The sequence below is a fragment of the Pipra filicauda genome, unplaced genomic scaffold (genome assembly GCF_003945595.2).
Source record: "Pipra filicauda isolate LSUMZ 115617 unplaced genomic scaffold, ASM394559v2 scaffold6_size6359152_pilon, whole genome shotgun sequence".
Classification (NCBI taxonomy): domain Eukaryota; kingdom Metazoa; phylum Chordata; class Aves; order Passeriformes; family Pipridae; genus Pipra; species Pipra filicauda.
In genome coordinates this window covers 209,035-232,299 of record NW_024104865.1, presented here as the reverse complement: position 1 = coordinate 232,299, position 23,265 = coordinate 209,035, and the positions used below count along the sequence as shown (strand labels likewise).

General features: G+C 42.9%; 1 protein-coding gene across 1 annotated transcript in view; it reads left to right on the top strand.

The window, feature by feature from the left end:
* The first annotated feature begins 1,387 nt into the window (after window positions 1-1,387).
* Window positions 1,388-23,265, top strand: part of ST3GAL1 (ST3 beta-galactoside alpha-2,3-sialyltransferase 1) — a 73,424-nt gene continuing 51,546 nt past the window's right edge. Inside the window, exon 1 of the mRNA XM_027711332.2 lies at window positions 1,388-1,442. The gene's annotated coding sequence lies outside the window, so the exon portion shown is untranslated. The remainder of the gene's footprint in view (window positions 1,443-23,265) is intronic.

Sequence of the window (23,265 nt, the reverse complement as noted above, 5' to 3'; positions counted from 1 at the left end):
ACTGTGACAGTGCATGTAACACTGCCTACAGAAGGGCGGAGAAGATCAGAGATCATTTGTTTCTTTAGAGGTGCTATAACCCCTCTGCTTCTAGTCTTGGCTCTAGTCTTCACACATTGCCACTAAAAAAGCCAGCATGATGTTGTTAAATAGTTCTAGCAGATACTTTATCATTTGAATGTGTCTGTCTGGGGGATTCTTTAATGATGCTGTATTCTTTTTAATTCTACAGTTTTTTATAATCTCCTTAAAAAGTGTGTGGTGCTGGACTGAAAGAAGAGGTCTGAGGCACCTCTCCAGAGAAGACAGAGAGAGAGTTGGGGTTGCTCAGCCTGGAGAGAAGCCTCTGGGAAGATCTTATATCACCTTCCAGCACCTAAAGGGACTTCAAGAGAGCTGGAGAGGGATTTTTTTCCAAGGAAATGTAGTGACAGGACAAGGGGGAATGGCTTTAAACTGAAAGAGGGTAGGTGTAGATTAGATATTCAGAAGACTTTCTTTCCTGTGAGAGTGATGATGGAACAGGTTGCCCAGAGAAGTTGTGGATGCCCCATTCCTGGAAGTGTTCAAGTCCAGGCTGGATGGGTCTCTGAGCAAACTGATTTGATGGAAAATGTCCCTGCCCATGGCAGCAGGTTTGAAACTTAAAGATCTTTAAGAGGCCTTCCAACCCAGACCTTTCTATGATTCTGGACTATGTACTATATTTTATTAATGACGCAACGCACATTTTCTCCTGCGAGAAGTGCAGAATTTCTTTTCACTTTCCCTGCTGCGATCACCTTTGAGATCCACGCAGCCCAATTTCACACATGGCAGTTTGGAGGGGGCGGGGGAACACAGACATTCCTGGGTGGTGATCCTCTAGGGAGGACCCGCCGGGAGCAAAATTTCATTCCCGCGCCCCGCAGAGGTGAGTCCGGGTTCGCACTGAACCTCTCTGCCGCGAAACCCCGCTCGGAGGCCTGAGAAGGGGGGGGGGGGACGGGGGACGGTGGGGGTGGTGACGGGGTGGGGGGAGGTAACTGGCGAGGGGGCAATGGGAGGATGACATGGGGGGCGGTGGTGAGTGGGGTGAGATGGGGTGAGGGGAGACGATGAAAGTGGATGATGGAGGTGGATGATGGAGGGGGGTGATGGAGGGGGGTGATGGAGGGGGGTGATGGAGAGGTTGATCGGGGGGTCCGCCCCTCTCCGCCCGGCCCCGAGGAGGAGCCGGCGGGGCCCCGCGCCGTCCACGTGGCCGAGGGCGCGCTATATGAGCAGGCAGGAAGCGAAGGGGAGGGACGGGACTCCCGGAGCGGCTCGGCGAGCAGCGCCGGCAGACAGACAAGACAGTGCGGCGGCAGCAGCAGCGACAGCAGCGACCGCCCGTCCGCCCGTCCGCCCGTCCCCTCCCCGGCCATGGGGCTCGGCCGCCCGCCCGCCCCCCGCGCCCCGCCGTGAGTACCGCGGGACCCCCTCCCTCCCTCCCCGCCGCCCTCCTCCCTCGCCTTCCTCCCCTCTTACCTGCAAATCCTCCGCTCCCCACCGCTGCAAAAGGCGCGGTGGGAGCCTCCCAGACTCCCTGCTCCTCGTTCGGCTGTTGTTGGGTGTTTTTTTAATTATGTCTATTATTTAGAAGCAGGGGTGGCCCCGGCGCTGGCGCAGCTCGCAGCATCGTCCGGCGGGTGCTCTGGAGCGGGGAGGCTTCGCCCCATCCAGCCGGGATTTCCCCGCTGGAGGGAGACAGAGGGGAGGCGGCGGGTGCCAGTGTGGGCTTTGGAACAAGGGGCACCTTCGGGCCATGCTCGGAAGGCAACAGCAGCGGGGGACACCCCCTCTCCCTCCCCCCCACCCCAGGCTGCCCTGCGGGGCACCAGTCCTGCCCCACGACGCCGCCGGGTGGGAGCAGCGGGAGAGACCATCCCGGCAGAGTCCTGTACCCCGATTTCTTTTCTATTTTCTTTCATTCTGTTTTATTTTTTTTTCCTCGTGGATAGGCTGTGTGCCGAGCGAGGAAAGCCGGTGTTACTCCGTTAGAGAGCAAAAATCAGACTAGCTGTCTTAGGTATCCGTTCGCACCTCCCTCCTTGCAGAATTAATTTCCAGTGGAGTATAAATAACTAATCTTTGAGGTCAGCAGTTTGTTTCTATTGCACTTGATATATTTATCTCTTCAACAAACATACATCTCAGGTCCTTGCTGTGGTTGCGTGTAGTCTTGGCATAAATGAAAACAAACTACTCGTTCGAGGCACACAAGATTTTTCAACTCTTTATAGCAGTTGGACTTGTATGTATCCAACACATTGGAATAACTAATCCATATAATTGTAAATCTGAATTATATATTTGCCCGCTGGGCACATATGTTAAAGGAAAAGCCTCCCTAATTATGGATCTTTCAGGGAGATTGGAAGGGTGACAAAGCCCTTGTAATCTTTTGGGTCAATTTTCATAAGCTCCAAAAGCTCTCTTTGAAAAGGAAATTAAATTTCGGTGTGCAAAAGGGACAGGAGATTCAAGGATATAAAAAGAAAAGTCTCTTATTCTACTTTGATCTTGTCCTCCTGAGTTCATTTACTTTGGTGCTCTTCAGTGACACAAGTTAAAATGAAGAGTCTTCTTTAACTGGAGTCTTCCTGCCTCTTGGCGTTTTGGAAGGTACTCAATTAGCAGCAAGTTCCTCCTGTATATTATTTACACGGCTTTAGCTGGAGGGGTGGCTCTGTGTGAAGCATCTGCTTGGAAATACTTGGATTGTTACATCCATAGCATTGTGCCATCCATGCCAGGCAGCACCTTCCGCAGCCTGTATGTTCACCCCTCCTCAATTTTTCCGTCTCCATCCAAAGCCACTAGTGCTCTACCCACTGTTCACAGTGCCTTGACAGAGCTGCTCTCGTGTTAGAAGAAGCTGGGGCTGGCCTTGTGTTCCCTTTCCTGCTTTTGGAAACAGCAGGATGGTCACCTGCAGGGCACATCTGTGCTTAAGGTCCTTTCTGAGCTCATCTGGGAACTGACAGTTTTTAATCTGTTTGAACATATGTTCGGGCCGTGGCCAGGGTGAGGGGGAAAATAGCTGTGTGTGAATAGAAAGGGTGAATTTGTTCATCAGTTAAAGGCACTTGTTTTCTTGATTATCCTGGAAACAACAAAACCCCACCATAGATCTATGGTGAACTTGGCACTTTGTTCCTCTGCCAGTTTCTCACTTCAGTTACTCTGTTTTGTTGAGGCACAGGATATCAACCTCCTGCCACTGAAATGTTGCCCTACAGCAGCACCAAAGTCCCAGTCTATGGTACTGCCAAACTGGCTTTAAAGCTACCACTAAGTTTTTAAAGTACAGTTGTGCTAATATACATTTATTTTACCTTTCTGCTAGTAACATGTAAGAGCATAGTGTCTGAAAGGGCAAAAGAAGAGAAAAATCCAATTTCTTATACTTTTGGCTCACTCAGTGCACAGTCTGATTGTGCAGGAGAGGCACTGAGTTGCCCTGTTTGTATGAATTTTTCACACATCCCAACCAGAAAGGAACTTGCAGTCTTTTTTTGCAGTTTTTCTTTCAAACTTGATAATACTAATAATGACGATGGCATCTCAATTGAAGAAGGTCACTTTTAAAACTAAATATACTTTAGTATCTGCTAATCAATTTGCTTTTTTGTTTATGTAAAACTAGAAGTAACTTGAGGGGAAATTAGGGTCATGCAGATGGCAGTTCCATCTTCTAAGTTATAAATACATCTTTTGTGTTAAGTGCATTGCAAATCCTACTGTTAAATGATAGCAGAAATACATTTTTATTAGGATCATCTTTTAGAAGTATTTTCAAGAGCATGGTGAAGCAGAAATGTGCTTTTAAAAGTAAAGGAGTAAGAGCAAGCTCAGCTCCAGAGCATATTTCTAGTGCTGTTAATCCCACCACCTGGTGGAGCTTTTCATGGCTCTAGTGGAGGGAACTCTGAATAAGGATGCAATTTTTGTCTTTTTTCAACACTGTCACATGCCAGTTGTAGGATGTCTTTAACTTTTTTCTTTCTCATACCAAAGTTTAAGAATTTTTAATATCTTCTGTGTCTTCTTTACTTTACAGAAGGCAGCATAGGACTACTGGTGTCTTTTCTGAAGCAGCACTCCTTAATATATAGATGAACTGGTGAAGTGGGGGATAAAGTTTTCACCTAGGAGTACTTCTTAAGTAGAAGAATTATTTTTAATAACCAACCCTTTTTCCAAGATACTCTGATAAAACCTTTCAGTGCAAACCCAGGTAGCTTGGTACTAGTCATTTTTATATTTTTATATAAATATTACTATAAAATAATCTAACATACTTTTATTTACTCTAAAATATTTGCTAAATGGTATCTGTATAATCAGGCTTGCACAAAGAGGAAAAAGGCGCATTTTTAACTGATAAGAGATTGCTGGTATAGGTTGTTAAAACATGGGTGGGAATTCCAGTGAATACGGTGAAGTGTCGCAAACATACCTTTGCCTCTCTCTGACATGATCTTGCTTAACTGCGTCAAAGCCTGTTTGTCGTGTTTATGGTCAGAGGTATGCAAACTAAAAATAAACTCTAGGGCTAATTATCAGCTTCTTGACCCACACAGATATTTCCTGAGAACTGTGACTAGTGCAAGAGAAGACACAAACTTGCAGACAAATTGCTGCTGTAAAGATTTGTATCATTCTTATTGCCATAGTGCCAGTGGCAGCAGACAGCTCCCGTCAGCTTCTCCAGCCCTGGCAGGCATGGTACACCTGGTCCCTCTGGTGGGAGCAACAAATGCCTTTGCAGCCCATCTAGAGCAGGTCTGCATCCCTCTCTGGGCTAGTTTGGTGTTTGAGGATTGATTCATTGCCCAGTAGGTATTTGCTCTGTATTGCCCAACAGGTATCTGCTCCAGGGAGCTGGGAATCTCCTACCAGGCTTCAGGGATCTTAGCTTCTTAACCATAGCTCCTAAGTGCCATTTGAACTGCCCTGAACTATCTGCCCTTGTCTTCTGGAGCTAGTACAGAAGGATGTGAGTCTTTGACTCCTCATGTTGTACTTGAGACTCCAGAAAGGTGGATTTGATGTCTGGGGTATCTCCAGAGGTGCCTAAAACATGTCTGACAACTGAATTGACCCTGAGGGAACTATATTTGCTTTCTGGGTACTAATATTTAACTTATGAGGTAGATAACATTATCAATTTAAGTGGTCTCCATTTAGGATGTAAGTTGGTTAATTGTTCAAAGTTACCCCTTCACGTGATTCCTCTTATTCTGATAAGGGCTCTGCCACGCTGGCATTCATTCATAGCAGCCAGAGAGGAACTGCTGTCGCCCTTTTGGTCATCTTTCCCACTCTTACTCCATCCTACACTTCACACTGGTGCCAAGTGTCTCATGCTCTGCTTTGTAAGTAGCAAACTCAAGTCACTTTGTGGAAAATGTCCTACAAAGCTTGACGAGCTCCTGTACGTCAGGGCTGTGAAATAGCCGTGGATTGTGGAAAATGGGGGGCTTTGGGGGACAGGAAGCTCCTTTTAAAAGAAACTCCAAATAATATCAGTAGAATATGCTCTGAAGCATGAGTTACAATTAGGGATGTCATCAACTGTAAAGACTGTAGTAATTGTTAAAATGTAATTCTGGGGGGAAAGGAGGGTGGAAAGTAATTTTTTCCTGGCTTTGCTGCTCTTTGAAGTACTTATGATTAAGTTGCTTCATCTGGACTAACGTGCACATCCTTTCTGAGGGAGAACAAGGCTGGTGCTCTGTGTATGAGATGACAAAACCTTTGGTCAGAGAGGACTTGTATTATTTCAGGAAATCTGTTAATCTCTCAAACCACAGTGTTTCCATTGGCCGATCCCACGGCTATTTCTGTCAGACAGTTTCAAGGTATCTCAGAGTGCCAGAGATACAATGTAAATAGTTACAAATACTTGGAGTGTAGCTTTCCTGCTCTGAGGACGTAATCTCAATAAAGCCATTGTTTCTTTTTTCTTTTTTTTTGTAGTAGCTTTTCCGTCTCTGGAAGTCCTTTCTCCTAGCAGTAGTTTACAATGCAGGCTCAGTATTCTGCAGCTTTCCACCCCAAAGGCTTCGAGTGGAGGATGAGCAGTGAGAGACTAGTTGGAGCCCACAGCGTCCAACCACAAAATTTCCCGGCGCCTGACACAGGACTGCTGCTGCCATGGAGGTGACCTCACTTACTCTTGGTATCCCCAAAACTCTCCTGCAATGGATCACTCCTTATCTATCCCTTTGGAGGGTTGTTCTGCAGAGTAAAAATTGGCACAGTGACACTGAGGTATTAAATCTGACATTTTCCCAGGATCAGTGGATTTTTAGATTTTTCTTTTTCCTTTTGTTTTCAGAGTTGTGGTACACCAATACAAAACAAAGGTTGTTCCTTTTAAAGGACACTACATTATTTCTGGAGGCTGGATCTTCGATCAATGACTTAATCTTACTTACCTGAAATACTATGTGTGCTGACGCATCACAGTGCTGTACCAGCTCAAAAAAGAAATCTAATTCTATCAAATCTGCCAGCTCAGTTAATATGACCCTGCCAGGGAAGCATAAGGCATCACCTCTAGGTTTTTTAGGTAGGAATCAGATTCCCACACTTCAGCTCAAATTCAAAGCACGCTGCATGTGGCCAGGTTCGGATTTTTTTTTTTTTTTTAAGGTACCTGCTTACATCCTGGCATGCAAAACTACAGCTTAAATTGGAAGATGGCATCTGAATATTTGGGTTAAAACATAGCAGTTTGAGTCCTACAGGTGGTCCTTCAGGATTAGTCATCAAGCAGAGACCCGTGTCACTTCACCCTGAGACTTCTACAAACTCCTATGCAAAGAACATGGTATAGGGCTACCTGCAACTTGAATCAGAGCTGAACTGACAGTGTTTGTCTCTTATGACACCCTAGAGTGCATCCAAAGCTGTCAGGGTGTGATAAGGACATCCAGGCTTATATCCTAAATTCCTTTAGTCTGTTGGGATATGGTGATGCCTTTTACATGACCTGCTTGGGCAGATATGCAGGCTGCAGCTGCATTAGTGAGAGACTTTAGCTGTCTACACTATTGCTTCGTGCATCTAATGATTTCTCTTACTAGAGTTTGACTTAAATCAGTTTGTGCAGATGATCTGATTTAGATTTTTGTGTGTGTGTGTGTGTGACAATGCTGATAAAAATACTGGTTTACATCAAATTGAAACAATCTTTAGTTAAAGGAAGGTAGGTCAAGAAAATTACGGTTTTAATAAAGTGAGGTATTCTTGCTTTTTTGTTTACTTAATCTTAATTCCAGGTCCATTTCAAATTTAGGTAGTCAGAATTACTCATTTTAAAAGAACCAAGAAAGTTTACTTTCAGAAATGTCAGAATGATTCTTCTGAATTTGATGTGACCTGCAGCAACACAGTTTGCCAGCCGATGGCAATACTGATATTCTCCTGAATTTAGGGTTTATTTCTTGTCTCTTTGAAGCTATTTTTGTATTGAAGTTATTATTCTTAGGAAGGTTCACCCTGCTTTTCAGGGGCAATTCTGTACATTTTAAGAAAGGACCTCTTCTACTCCTTGGCCTAATGCTTATTAGAAGAATTAGAATTTTTACTTCTTGATGTCTCTTCTCTTTTCCCCTCCTACATACTCTGCTTTTCCCCTTCAGTTAAAATTTGCTTTTATCAAGAAGCAAATAGGATCAGTTCTCCTGTGGGTTCACTCTGCATCTTACAAATAGAGCTGCTGCTCTTCTCAAAGTTAGGCCTAATTCTAGCCTAAAAATTCTGCCTGAGAGGGGAAAGTGAACTTTTGCTTGCCCTGCATCCCATTAAAAAAAAATTGAGCTTCAGACTCCAGCTACTAATGCTGAAGGCTGCCTATTATATCTGGGTGATTAAGCAGTAGCACTGGTGGAAACATGAAACAGAGAAACACTAAGTGTGCAGGCAGGACATGGAGGCATGTACAGTTCAGCAGCTGAGAATGCAATAATCATTGCAATGAAATTATTTGAGTTATCGCAGAATATCCTGAGTTGAAAGGGACCCACAGTTTCATTGACTCCAGCTCCTGGGCCTGCACAGGATGACCCCAATAATCACACCATGTGCTTGCCAATTTTATCCAAACACCTTGAACTCTGTCAGGCTTTGAGCCATGGCCACTTCCCTGGGAACCCTGTTTCAATGCTCAACCATCTTCTCAGTGAAGAACCTTTTCCTAATATCAAACCTAAACGTCCCCTGACACAGCTTCATGCCATTCCCTTGGGTCCTGTCACTGGTCACCACAGAGAAGAGATTAGTGTCTGCCTTCTCAGCTCTCTCCTCCAGTTTTTGCAGCTGTCAAAGACAGCATTTCAGTTTCCTGGAGGTTTAGTTCAGCCTATAAAATCAATGGAAACTCCAGTAAAGATATAAATGTTGCCTTTTGACCAACAGCTTGATTTTGAATTGGAAAAGTAAAAGGGAATATTCAACTGCATGGAGAGAAGGGCTTTAGAGATGAATACTGGCTTTAGCGATTTACTCTCTGCCACTCCATTGAGTAACGCAGTCACCAGAGATGTGCAGAAGCATGGCTGATGCTACATAAGTCACCTATAATTCTGTTTTATTTACTACAATGCACAATCCTTGTAGCACTATGGTGATAACCTCAATTTGGTGCTTTTTCCATGTGACTGTTTGTGCACTGCTTTTACTTGCCTGGATCCTAAGACCTCACAGAGGAACATAAAGTGTCATTGACTTGCTATGGCTGTCACAGCAGATTTTCTGTTAAAAAGTGTGCAAAAATAGATATGTAAAATTAAAAACTACTTCAGACTGGAGTTACAGAGAAAAAGCCTATATGGTGTTAGCAGGATGTGTGAATAGCAACAGCTTTACAATTTTGTGATAAAACTATGGGGATGCTGGAGCAGAGCTGTCCCGTCATCTCAAACGGCCACTTCATTAGCTTGTTAGGACAGGTTCCCCTCCCTTGACCTGCTGGTCACAGGTCTTTTGATGCAACCTAGGGCATAGTTGGCTTTCTGGGCTGAAAGTGTGCTTTGCTGGGTCATGTTGAGCTTTTCATCAACCAAGTTCTCCTCAGGGCTCTCAATCCATTCTCCACCCAGCCTGTATCTGTTGGGATTGCCCTGACCCAGGTGCAGGACCTGGTGCTTGGCCTTGTTGAGCTTCGTGAGGTCTGTAAGGACTCACATCTCAAGCCTGTCCAGGTCTCTCTGGATGTGTGCCGACTGCACCACATCAGTGATCTTGCTGAGGGTGCACTCAATTACTCTGTCCATGTCACCAACAAAGATGTCAAACAGTACCCTGTGGATAAGGAATCCACAGCTGTCAAATCCATGTCTCTCTGGTTTAAAGACAAGGATGTTGTGTGAAACAGTGTGTCAAGTGCTTTGCACAAATCCATGTAGATGATGTCAATTGCTCTTCTGTCATCCACTAACACTGTAAACCTATTGTAGAAGGTCACCAGTTTTGTCAGGAGCAATTTGACATAATGCTCAGCATTCAGACAGTTAAATACACCAACAAAAGAAAGTTGGGTGTAAATGCCCAGTTTTCTCCAAAAACACTGTAACTCTGCTCTGTAAAACAGCCAATGCTTCAAACAAAAATAACCTCAAGCAACTACATAACTGGTTGTGAGGTCAGAGCACCAAAGAGCAAAGGAGCAGGAGATGGATGCTGGCTGTTGGAAAAATACAAGGTTATTGAAAAACAGAAAAAGGTGATAGAGTAATTGCAGAAGTGGTTAAAACGTTTCCTGTAGCAATGAAACAAAGGAGTTCAGAATAAGCTGATTCTCTGCAAGACCACAGTCTCCTGTCAATACTGAGTTAAGTATTGGCAGAAGATGTTGCTATGTAATTGCAATTCACTTTGGAATTTTTTGAATAGACGAAAAATGGAGGTTTGTATGGAAAAGAATCAATAGGTTAGAATTACTAATCCAGCTCCTTTGGAGAAGGATGTCTCTCTTTCATAGAGCACGAGAAGAAGAGGCTGCTCATTTCTTCCTCTGCTGTCGTCTGACCCACTGCTGCAGTAGGCGAGGGGCTTGTTGGCTGAGCTTTGTTTCTGCTCTCTTAGAAGGAGGACACACATTTTTCCTTTACCTGTAAAAGGTCTGGATGAATAATGCTATTGTAGAATCATAGAGTCGTTGAGGTTGGAAAAGACCTAAGATCATCAAGTCCAACCATCAACCTAATCCCAACACCATGTCCTCAAGTGCCATATCTGCATGTTTATTTTGAACACTTCCAAGTGGTGACTCCACCACTTCTCTAGGCAGCCTGTTCCAATGCTTTACAACCCATTTAGTGAAAAAAAAATAATGCCCTAATATCCAATCTAAACTTCCCCTGGTGCAGCTGGAGGCCATTCCCCCTCATCCTGTCACATGTTACTTGGGAGAAGAGACCAACCCCCACCAAACTACAACCTTCTTTCAGGGAATTGTAGAGAGATTAGTCTCCCCTCAGCCTCATTTTCTCCAGGATAAACACTCCCACCTCCCTCAGCTGCTCCTCTTGAGACTTGTATTGCAGCCCCTTCACTAGCTATATAAAGCTTAAATTTTACCAGATTAAGGCAGAAGTGCTTTGTGCAGCTACTGTCTCTACTGTTTCTTGGAGAAAACCCCAAGGACAGTAGACCTTTGTCCCGTTGGCTTAAAACACCCAAGTCCTTTCTGTGGTGACTTATCATCACACTAATTGAGAAACAAACATAAGAAGTTTGCCCCATTTTCAAGTTATTATTTTGGAAAAAGGACAATTGTCCTGTGGGAATAAGCCAGACCAAGAGTTATATCTTAGTGCAGCAGAAAGCAATCCTTAGTTCCTCCTCAGGCAAGCTCTCAGGGACACACATCCCCAGCTTTTCCTCTTTTGCCTGTGCTTGTGTGTGTGAATTTTTAAAAAAACCTCACTCAAAATGTCTTTTCCCTGATTTATCATACCACACACAAACTTACAGTGTCTGTATCTTTCATGGGAAAAAAAAAAAGAAACAGCACAGCTTTGTTTTGGAAAATGACTTTTCATTAAGGTGTAACTCTCCGCCGAGGTTGTTCTCAGAGCCACTAACCACACTTTTGGCATGTCTCTGAATTTGTAAAATGATATTATGGGTCTGGCTGTTCTCTACCATTTTGCACCTTTACTATCTTGCTTGGAAATTTACTGACTCTGATATTGGTGTGTATCTTCGGTGAAGAGCTTCTCATGGAACAGACTGGAAGTGGAACAAGACCCCAAGGCAATTTGATGCACTTCCTATGGGAGTTTCAGGCTTGCCTGGCAGAGGTGCACACACCGAGGGTGGGATTATCAGGGTGGCATGTAACCCTTCCCACTTTTGGAAAAAAACATCTGGCTCTACAAGACAGCTCTTCCACGGGGTGAAACTTGGTGCCATTGGAACTGGTGCCACCTGCTTCAGCGCTGCTGGCATCCTCCTCCCTTAAGTAGTGAGACGTGGCATCATCAGCGCCCAAGGGTCGAGGGTAAAACTGGGAGACATTGGCTTGTTTTGAAAAGCATTTCTCTCACAGTCCTTCATCTCTACAAAGGGAAGAGATCTAAATTTGCCTTTGCTACTTTTGTATCTCATCAGGTTACGTTTCTCAAGTGTAGTTCTTGGAGACAGAAATTCTGCTATTAGGGCACTGACACTTTTCTGAATATTAAAAACCTCTTGCTTTTATAGCTGTCAGAATCAATCTTTCAGGTCTTCCCCTCCAGCTGCCATACTCTCTTGTGAGCTGATTGCTACTCCTGGGCAGGTACGTGGCAACATTATTTTGCCTGGCACCAACAATATTGACTTCTAAGGAAATTAAAGTATTTCTGCATCTTGAATCAAGTCCTGTGATTTGTTTATGATACTCTCTTACATCAGAAATAAAGGCTGCATGACAGTTCCACCTTTCTGCAAGAGAGAATAGGGTCGTGCACAGTAACCTTGAGTATAGACTTGTCATATCTAGTGAGCTTATTAGGGCTTGATCTGCTCATTACCTGGAGACTATTGAAGGCAAGACCAAAGAATCTCATGGAGACAGCGTGGGCAGCATGATTCCCTCTGAGTCAGCACAGGGATGTTTCTCAGCACGTGTATTTGAATCCATTGCTGAAGCTGTCATCTGCTTACTGAGACTTACAAAGCTTGTGGCTTCTCATAATCTTAAAACACATGGCACTTGTATGAACAGGCTTGTGGTTTCTTTACACAAAGCCAACACGACTTTTCCATCTGTATAGCAGAACCTTTCCTTAGAGCCATCAGTCATCACTGTCCAAAAGTCCAGCTCAAAGTGAATAAAGATAAAATTTTCTTTCTTATAAACTTACCCTGCCCTTCCCAAAGGAAATTCTTTCATAGATGTGTCAGCTCTTGCCAGTCCACTTTTAGCTCCTATAGAATTTCAACTTCCTGTCGAAAGTTGTTGGGACGTGAGATAGTTAACAAGACTTTTTTACTTCCACAAAGGCCATGGGATAAGGGATCCTTGTCAACAGTACATGGTGAAAGATTTCAGACCTGATGAGCGATCTTTAAGGCATTCAGCAGGCACCAGGAGAGTGTCTTGGTTGTTGGTAGAGTTGAAATTGTTTTGGTTTTTTTTCCGGGAGGTGCAGAACAAAGCCACAGCACTGGCATCTTGCATTAAAGGTGTCCTTCAGCCTGCTCAATGGGCTATTTTAGGAGGCATAGGTGATGTAAGCATTATAGCAGAGAGACTAAAACACTTGTCGTTTCACCCCAGTCAGCAACCAAGTACCAGGCAGCCAGTCACTCACTCCCCCACTGGATCAGGGAGAGAACTGGAAGGGTAAAAGCTGGAAAACCCGTGAGTTGAGACAAAGACAACACGAAAGATAAAGTAAAAGCTGTGCATGCAAGCAAAACAAAACAAGGAATTAATTCACTGCTTCCCACGAGCAAGCAGGTATTCAACCATCTCCAGGAGAGCACACCCCGTCACATGTAACAGGGACTTGGCAAGAAAATGTCATCACTTCAACTGTTCCTCACTTCCTCCTTCTTCCCCCTATTTTATATACGTGAGCATATTATATAGTCTGGAGTACCCCTTTGTTTAGTTTAGGTCACTCTCCTGGCTGCACCTCCTCCCAAACTCCCACACCTTCCCAGTCTCCTTGCCACTCCGGCAGTGCGAAAAGTAGAAAAAGCCTTGGAGAGCCCTGCTCAGCAATGACAGAACATCTCTATATTATCAACACTGTGTTCAGCACTAATCCAAAACACAGCCTATACTAGCCCAAAACAGCACATCACTCCACACCTAATGAAAATAGTATTTATGCAGGCTCATGCTATCCTTCTCAGTAGGTAACTTCATAGTTCCCCATCACTTGTGAGATTTTTATCTTGATCTAAGTAGGATGGAGATTTGTAACTTGGCCTCTTTCACCAGGATTCTTCAGGTGCACACTCAAAGCTGTATATTAAGCAGGGATGTACCACAGGCATTGTGAATGGCAGAAGATATATCCTTTTGGTTTAGTTGCACAGACATGCACAGTTTCATTAAGGTTTTTGCTCTTTGGCTTTGGATCTTAATTAAAAATAAGCAAGGTGACCACTGGCATGGTTATCTTTTCATTGCCTGACCTATCAAAGGAAACAATGTCAGGGACATGACACAAGTAACTTTCAGATGACATTGCATTAATTCATAACAATGCTGGAATTCCCATTGAAATGCTTCCTAAGGATGTTACAGGCATCTGGCAAAAGCTCTGCTCATGTTTTCCTTCAATATATGCCCAGAACCAGAACCAGATGCTGTAAATTGGAGTAATTAAATATGTTGGTTTCTGTAGTTCATTTCATGGTTAAGGGATCAGGAGGCATCTTTAAACACATTTTTGCTCTGCTTGTGTAATTTGAAGGTGGCTTTTTTTTTTTTCCTGGGGGGAGGTGTTTGGGTTTTTTGGTTTTTTGGTTGGTTTGTTTTTTTTTTCAGTTGCAAGGCTTATTTAATCACTCCATAGGCAAAAGTATTTTGTAATGCTGAACATCTTCTTTTGGGTGTTCACAGCAGCACATTCTTTGCTACTCAGCTCAGAGTGTTTTAGACAGAATGGGAGAGGGACATGAAGGAGAAATGCTTTGTACTTAGCAGAATTAGAATAAGCCTCCAAGCACATGGTTTGTGCTTTATTCCAAGTGCTTGAATCTGATCTTACTCCTACTTATCTCTAAAGGGATTATTCCTGATTTACACCGTGCTGAATGAAATCAGAATCTGGCCCTGAAAGCCTCTTTGTACTTCAGACGTTGTCTCGAGGCAGCTGACCTGCAAATATGGAAAGGAAACCTGAGTTCCCATGGGTTAATTGCTTAAAATTATCAAGCTAAGTCGACAACAGTTTGTTTAGCAGCGTTTATTTCAAACTAAAGCCTGTTCAGGAAATTGTATTGCAAAAATTCAGTCTAGAACCCATTTACCTCTATTGTACTAATAGAAGATGGTACTCAGAGGACCCTCTTTGGTGCAACACAGTGCTGTTTATTTGCATAGTACCTTTCATTTGAGGATATTAAATAACTATTTCATTGCAACTTTGGAAGCTGTTCAGCCAGACAAATCTCTTTAATGACCTACAATGATTCTTGTTGCTAGCAGTGAAGCAAAAATAAGTTAGTACATTGGGTCTCTGGTCATGAGTGCCATCTGTAAGAAGAGGTCTGAAACCTAGAACAGTGTGAAGCTGCTAGCTGAAAATACTGGGGTTTCTGGAATAAAGGCTATGGCATACTTAGCTGTTGAGAAGAAAATTGATTTTTATTAGCAGAAGTTGAGTTAATGTTCACTGAAGCAGGTACCAAAAACATATGTACAGTTTTGGAGTGGGAAAGCATGGGTAGCCTTTAACTCATTATGGCAACTCCTTTACAAACCCAAATTGATATACTTTTAGTTTATGTTTTGATTGTCTACATGCTAATTTTTAAGTCTGTGTTTATATTGTACTTGTCTGTATCGTGATAAAAGGAAAGTTGAGAACACCTTTTCATAGGGCTACTCTAGAGGAAACTGGTATGTTATTGTATGCCTGTGCATATTCTCAAATGAACAAGTCGCATTTGTCATTGCTGCAAAGCACATTTTCGGTAGAGTGACACATTTGCACAGTGTTTGAACTAACTAAATGCAACCATGTAGTGGGAGCAAGACGCATGGCCTCATGCAATGGCCTGCCTATTCACTTTTAAAATTTTATTCTTGAATTCTACTATCAGCTTTGATTTCCCAATAACTGTCTCTTTGCCGTGTCAGTTTGAGATGCTCCAAGCTTTAAACTACAGTAGTGGTTTATGGACCTGTGTTTATGGACCGTAGGATACCTACATCCCATAATTCACCCAGCATAATGAAAAAACACTGAATTCTGGGACACTTGTTAAGAAGGCACAATACAGAAAGATTTTGCTCACACTGGTTCAACTCTCCCGTGCAAACATTGGCTCCTGCTGTGGAGCTGAGCAACTCTGGAGCTTTTCCTGGCTGAAAGTGTGGTTATGACATTAAATATATTGAACCAAATTTGACATGCATATGGTCATATGGAAAATCCCCTAATTTTCTTTACAATGAGTGAGAAAGTCTTACTTCAACAAAGGTGTAATTTGGCTTTTTTGCTAGTTACTCCAAGCTGTTAGCCATGGTTAATGTAAGCCCAGCCTGTCTTTCAGCAGAGACTGGAGGAGCTAATGACTGCATTCCTGGAGATGAGGCTTCATTAATTCAATCTGAAATATCTGGTGAGCGATGCTCTGAGGAGTTTGCATTAAAATAAAAAACCCAGTTTGCTTTGTGTCTATAGCTTGTATAAGAAAAGCAGAAAACTGTAGTGAACTTTCTGTATTTTTCTGTTTTCCTCAAAATAAATATCATCATCATCTCAGGTCCACACCTCTTTACTTTTCTGTTCACCTGATATAAACCAGACTAAGTGCCACATAAGCAAATATGTGATTTACTGGGGGAATGAGACTTCCTGGTTAACCCCACACTGCTCAGCAAAACTCTGCCCTCCTTCGATCTCTCCTCTGTGGCAACATGTGCATCAGCCTGGGTCCCCTTCATCAAAAAAGAGTGATACTGGAGATACCTTTGGAGCTTTTGCCATTTGATTGAATCAAATTGATCTAAAAATTCTCTCCATTTATATCTCCACCATAGGGTAAGAGACATTTTTCCTTATTTGTCTTTGCTCTCAGCTGGTCCCACTAAGTCTGTTGCCGCAGCAGATGTAGAAGTGGAGAAACTTTCAGATACACCACATACCAGATACACAATATACTGCCTTACTGAACTGGTTAATGTTGTTTAGCTGACACTTCTGCAGTGTAGGAAAAGCTGCATATTATTGGCCAAGAACTTTGTAATTTTCTGGTATTTCTAAAACGGATGCCAGCACTTGGAAGTATTGAGTAATTTTTAATTGAAGGGATATGATCAGTAGGTGATCAGTTTCTGAAGTGCCTTGGATGTATGTTGTGTTGTAGAGAGAACCCACCTGGAGCGAGGCTGTGGTTTAGCTTCTGTGATGAGTACCCGTGGATTGCAATGCCAAAATGACCAGCTTTATTACATCGATGAAGATCTTGAGTAATTCAATTCGTTTTCACAGATCTAAATTAACTAAAATGAGAACGTAATTTGGTCTGAAGTTTTAGTTTGATGCTCTTAATTATTACACTAGGTTCATCAATGCATTTTCCAGTATCCTTAAAATAACCAGCCACCACAAATCAGACTATTTAATTCTTTCCTCTCCCTGCAGCTTTTACCAAATTTGCTGTGGCCAGGATTTCACTGCATTTTGCCTGGATGAGCAGTGTGACTCCCTCAGGTGTTGTATTTACTGCTCCTCTAACATACAAGCATTGTACTCTACCTCTGACCTTGGGGACAGGCTGTCAGGGAAGAAGAATCATAGAACCACAGAATGATTTGTATTGGAAAGGACCTTTAGAAATCATCTAGTCCAACCCTTCTGCAACGTGCAGGGACACCTTCCACTAGATCAGTTTGTTCAGAGCCCTGTCCAACCTGCCCTTGAGTGTTTCCAGGTATGGAACATCCACCACTGTTCTGGGCAACCTTTTGTGGTGATGCTGTCTCACTAGTGGGAGTTACTGGGCAGAAGAATCCCTCCATAAATCTATGTTGGTTACAAAGCTCATAGCTTGCATTGCTGCAGGCTACCTGGGCAGTACTGCTAGTGGGCACCTGCAGCAGCAGTGTTTGTGTCGCCAGGCTTGTAGCTGCTGCACTTAATTACCGTAAAATGAAGATTGATTTGCGGTATCACAGCAAAATTAATCCTCCCTCTTCCTGAAATTATCATTACACAGTGTTTTTGCTGAAGTCTAATCAGGCATGGTGATGTACAGTGCTAAAACTCGAACCCAAAAGTACTGCCATGTATCTGATGTATCAAGGGGTGTTTTGAAGGACTGAGGGTTACTAGAGGAAGTGACTGGAACTGACTGATAAAAAAAAGCACTTAAACAACCTTGAGAATGCTTTGATCTGAAGTTGAGTATCTGTGCACCAAGGGGGGAATGTGTTTTTCGGAGGAGGACACAGCCTGCATGTAAGTAGAGGTGTTCTATTTGATGTGCCGAGATCAGTGTCAGAGTCTTTAGCTGCTCATCTGGCCACCTTATCTTGTGTTTTTCCTCATAATTTTTCCCTTGTGTTTTAGAATCATTTTTCTCTGCTTGTACTGTGAAACATTCTTATACAAATCTCCTGCAACTGAAGCAAACTGTTTGTAGCACAACAAGAGCAAAGAGGTGCCAGAGTTTTGGTTCTGCATAAAAACACATCACTTACTTCCTTTTTCTTTTCTCCTCAAACTTTCTATTAAATGAGCAGTACTTTAATGAAGGACTTCATGGAGAAAACAAAACAAAAGAAAAGAAAACAAATTCTGTATCCTCTAGATTGTTCCCAAATCCCTGAATGAAAAATTATTTACAGATTAAAGCCCTTACGGTTTCCTTTGTCATTGCAAAACAACTAATGAGCAGAACTTGAAAAGCTCTGGTATCTCCTGGTTTGGAGCATCGACCTCCTTCACAACATCAAACAACCATGCCAGCACTTTTTCATGGTACCAGATGACTAAATTTCATAGCAAATTCTCCCCCAATTTAATGCTGCTACTGACTATGCAAATGAGACTTATAAAGCAAACACAAGTTTGAAATCTCAGCTTGAGTATTGGAGCTTAACCAATCTGTACAGGAAGAGGCTGTTGGTAATGGAATCGTAGTTTAAAATTGTCAAGTTTTCAAGTTTTTATTGCAATTTCCCCAAAGCCATGCAATCCACAGCCGACCCAAGAATAAATTACAGGAATCAGGTTCTTGCTCTAAAGGGAGATAAGTGTCATGCTCTGAGCACTGGCACATGATGAACAAGCCAGTGGTCTCTCTCTCAGCAAGAGGTGAGTCACTTGGGTAATTCCTGTTTTAAACAGCAGAACTGGATTCATGCTTCAATCAGCCTCAGACACCCAAAGAGGAATAAACTTCAGGTTAAAACCTCGTGTTTTGTGTCATTACCTTCTTTTCCTTTTTACCCTTGCAGTGACAGTGTGTCAGTGGATAACAATGGGAAGGGGAGCTATGCTACATGTGGGAATAATAAAAACCAGCATGGTCTGCACTGCGAGTTTGCAAACTGCAACAAGAAAAATGGTAGCACTTCTCTTGCCTTCTAATGTACAGGAAAGAAAAGTAGAGGCAGGTTTAGATTGAACATTTGGACAAACTGAGCCCTATACAATATACCTCTTGGAGCAGATGATGAGATATAAATATATATACACAACCTATCTATCAACCTGTCCTCAATCAAGGAAAAACACTTCTGGCTGACTGAAGTCTGTTATTCATGAAATATTCAGAATAGGTCTGTAACAGCCTACTGACAGAAGCCTGAGTCACTAACCTCCCAACTGCACTTCCCAACCACATCTGGTGGCACTTGGCCCCTCTACCTGCAACACTGCTATAGCCAGTGCTTTGAAAGGTTGGATTTCAATGGCAGTATTGATCTGAGTTTATTCTTAACTATTGTAGTTGCAGGTTGAGAACTGGTGGCTTACAGTTTCAGGGAAACAAGATAACATTTATTTTATCTTTCTTCCAACAAAGGTCTGTGATATGATCTCTGAGTCCAGCCTTTGAAGGGCTCCTGTTTGTAGAGATTAGGTAAATAGAGACTGCTTACTTTTAAAGTAAGCAAAAGAGGATAGACTTTGGTTAGGACACTGTATTGAAGATGGGGTTTCATTTCTATCTCTGCCAGAGAAGATCTGTGAACTCCACTTTGGTATGGTTTTGTGAGCTGTAGTCTGTACCTGCTACTTTACATCTCTTTAAGAGCTTCTCTAGTTTTAGTTAATATTTCTTTTCTATAATTTTTTTAATGTGCTATCACACTAAAAATTTTTGGAACAGTGGGATGAGTTAGTACAGTACCACATAGATACAATACCAAAATATTGACAGTCCTTAGGCATCTGTCCTTGAAGAGCTGAAAGGCAGAAAGCTTATTTTTGTGGAGAAGTCACAGATGCCAAAAGTTTAAACTAATGAAGACGCATAGGGAACCTTTGGATTTGCAGTATAAGAAGATTCTGGTAGGATAAATAATACTATGGGCTCCATTTTTCTCTCTTTAAGGGTTCTCCATATCCCACGTTGTGCAAGCATGACTGATGAGATATTAAAATGTGTCAGAGCAATATTCCTGCAGACTCCACTGTTTTGGATGGGGAAAGGAGAGTTTAATGTTTACTTGATCCTAAATATACCTATTTATAAAATAAAACATGCTTTCTTTTGCTGGACAGGTAGTTTATGATGCCTGAGCTCCCAATATCTGAGAACCTTAACTACCTGGTTTTGGTTTTGTAAACTACAACCCTGTAGCCTTTAATTTACTGGATGAGAAAAATGAATGTGGCTCATTTACTATGAGGGTGGAGAGGCACTGAAACAGCTTGCCCAGAGAAGCTGTGGATGTCCCATGGCTGAAAGAGTTCAAGGTCAGGTTAAATGGGGCAGGTAGATTAAATGTTCCAACTTTCTTTCCTTTTCAAAAGAAGGGGATAGGGAGAAGTGACAGTTCACTCCTTTCCTTAACTAACTTCATCCCTGGAAGTGTTCAAGGCCAGGTTGGATGGGGCTCTGAGCAACCTGGTCTAGTGGAAAGTGACCCTGCCCATGGCAGGGGGTTGGAACAAGATCTCTAAGGTCCCTTCCACCCCAAGCCATTCTATGACTAATAGCTCTTGACAGGTAGGAAACATGGTTGCAAATGATAGTATAGGTGTCCCTCAACAAGATTTGCCATCAGTTTTTCAAGGATTTAGAACATTGCTGTAGAAGGTATGAAAGTGGGACGCTGCTTGCTGCCTGCCCTGAAAGCAGGGGTGAAATCCAGCCACGATGACCCTTGAGCAGATAAGGGTGCATGGATGCAGGAATAAGTTAGCCCAGGTGCAGAGTACTGCCCCATGGGACTGTAGTTTGGAGAGGTGCCAGGCCCAAAGTAGCTGCAAAGGTGTCAGCCTTTCAAGCAGAAAACCTTGGTGGCAGGAGGAATTACTGCTGCCCAGGCAGCTCTGTGATCCGAGGTGCTGTATGGGCAGCAACTACTCAGAGGTGTTATTCTCATACTGCACTTGACATCCACCACTACAGAACTTATCTTTGCTCCTCCGGTAGGATGAAGCCTGTAACAGTGTTATCTCTGTCTCCTCTTGGTCACAGTGCTGGCAAGGAGGGTTGAAATGTGGCTATTGCCCCCGTGCCACGGAAGGTGGTTTAAGGTTTGCAGGGCTTCCTGACTGTCGCAGCTACAGTACATTTTGTCCCCAGACATGTCTTTATTCTTAATTTCTGTGGCTTTTCAGGCAAGGAGGCTCTGAGCACTGTCATCCTGGGTGTCCTGGGTCAGCGGTGAGGACAAAAAGGGGCAAGGGAAAACTGTTAAGTGGAGCCAGTGCTCAGAGGAGCCAAGAGAAAAAATAGCTGGGAAAGAAGCCTAGCTTCTGGGACTCATTTCCTTAGGAAGCACAGTGAAAAGCAAAAACATGTGAGATGACTAAGATATGAAGGAAAACCACTCTCATGTTTGGCAACAAGACCTTCCTTTCAGCTCTGAGTGCAGGGCTCGGTTTCTCCGTCTCACTCTGGGGCTAATACATGTGTGGCTCTCATGGACAAGACTTCCACTCCCTCTGCCCCCTCTCCATACTGCTGGCTGACAGAGCCACTGGCAGAATCGATATTGGGAACAGTACACTGCTGTGCCATAAGTTAAAAACAACCTTGCAGAAGAGAGTCGCTGAGGGAATTGGATCTTCATTTTCTTTTAAGAATACTCCAATTTCTTTTAATTGGGAGAAACTTAGAAAATGAAAGGAAGTGAGTGCATGGAGGACAGGCATGGTGTGAGGTGGAAGCAGTTTGTGTTCCTTCTGGAACAGGGAGTGTTTTCCTGTGCTGAGAACTTTCTTACAGTGCAGGATATTGGTGTGGGATGCATCTGACAGAGTGCAAGCATCTGCAATGTACGTGCTGCTGTCAGAGCTGTAATCTATCCTCTTTTTATAGGTCACAAAGAGAAATAGGTACTTTAACATGTGATTTGTCTCGTTTTAGAGGAAACACTGATAAAATGGGTTTTGGAGGTGGGACTTCCTCTCTGTTGACAGTTAAAGAAGCCTTGGTGACTTGCTCAGTTCTTGAGGTGTGATGTTAGATCAGATGGGTCCTGCCTGAGCAGGGCTTGGAGTGAGATCCTATTAACCTCTTATCTAAGTATGCAAGTGCCAAAGGGCAGAGGCTGGGGTGTCTAACTGAAGGAGATAATACTGGTTCTCTGGTTATCTTCTGCTGTGGAGAATTGAAGCACCAAGGCTGTGTCCATCAGATAAGCTGATGGTAGACTTTCAGAGCCCAAACAGCACTGAGTTGTTTGTACCTTACTGAAAGTCAGTGAGCACTGTGCCTGCCCACTTCTTTTATGTCATTAAGAATAAACTAACTAACCAACTATTTGTAGTCTTTTGAAAAATATGCAGCACATAGGTTTTGTCCCTTTTAGATGAATATGAAGGAGTGGAGAAGCTTCCTTATGGTTCAAAATTAACAAGATCTGCTCCTCTTTCTGTAGGGAGGGAAATAAAAGTCTTACTGGCCTGATTGACTCAGATCTGTCCTACAGAACCCAGGACCCAGACTCCTTTTCAAAAACCTTAATACATAAAAACAGACTCAAACCCCAAATAATCAGTCATGCTAAGATCCATGGCTTAGCTGAAAACTATTTGAAGTCTTCCTGCTGTGTACACCCCATATAGACTGTCATGGATGAGAATTCCAGACTGACCCAATCCCAAGTGCCCACACATGCAAGGAGTGAATCCTTTTGCAAAGTGTTTGTTTTCCACGTGAGAAAACAGCTTCCTCAAGTATTTAATACGTGGCCTTGTCTGATTAAAAGGATGCTGTGAGCCCTCTGTCACAGGGCAATCGTTAGGGGTTTTTTTTTCTCAAATGAAAGAATAACAACATCCAAGTTTCAGTGAAGCGTTGATGCTTTGTCAAAGTCTAATTGACCCTGAAACTTGCCACTGTGCTGTAGTTTTGAGTAAACCAGGAGAGCAGGGTTTCTGATACACCAGATACTCTGTCTCATGCTTTGGGCTGTAATACTGCCTCCATAAGGTTAAGGAGGAAGTGACTTTTCCTATCTTAAAGAGCCTTTTATAACTTTCTAGTGGTCTTTTGAACACCAGCTGCTGGTGATAACCTGGGGATGGAATTTCTCCTGTACAGCCATCTGAGCAGTTGTAATTTCTGTGGCAATTTCCCTTTGTTCACACTGTTCTGATGATCTGTAGCAGGGGTTTCATTAGTTCTTTTTTAATCAGGATAGCTCTGCTGTGCATGCAAGTCAATGTTGAAATTATAACACATTTGTCTTTAATTTGATAGCCCATTGCTCTTACACGTGTTCACTGTCATTGCAAAAAAGTTCTTTTGTTGGCTTTTCTGAGGAAGGGATGACAGTATGCAGAAGTGAAGTTTGTTTAGTAGAGAAACATAATTTCTGTTCTCCGTTAACAGCTAAATATGTAAAAGAATAAAGTAAAAATATTGGTTTAT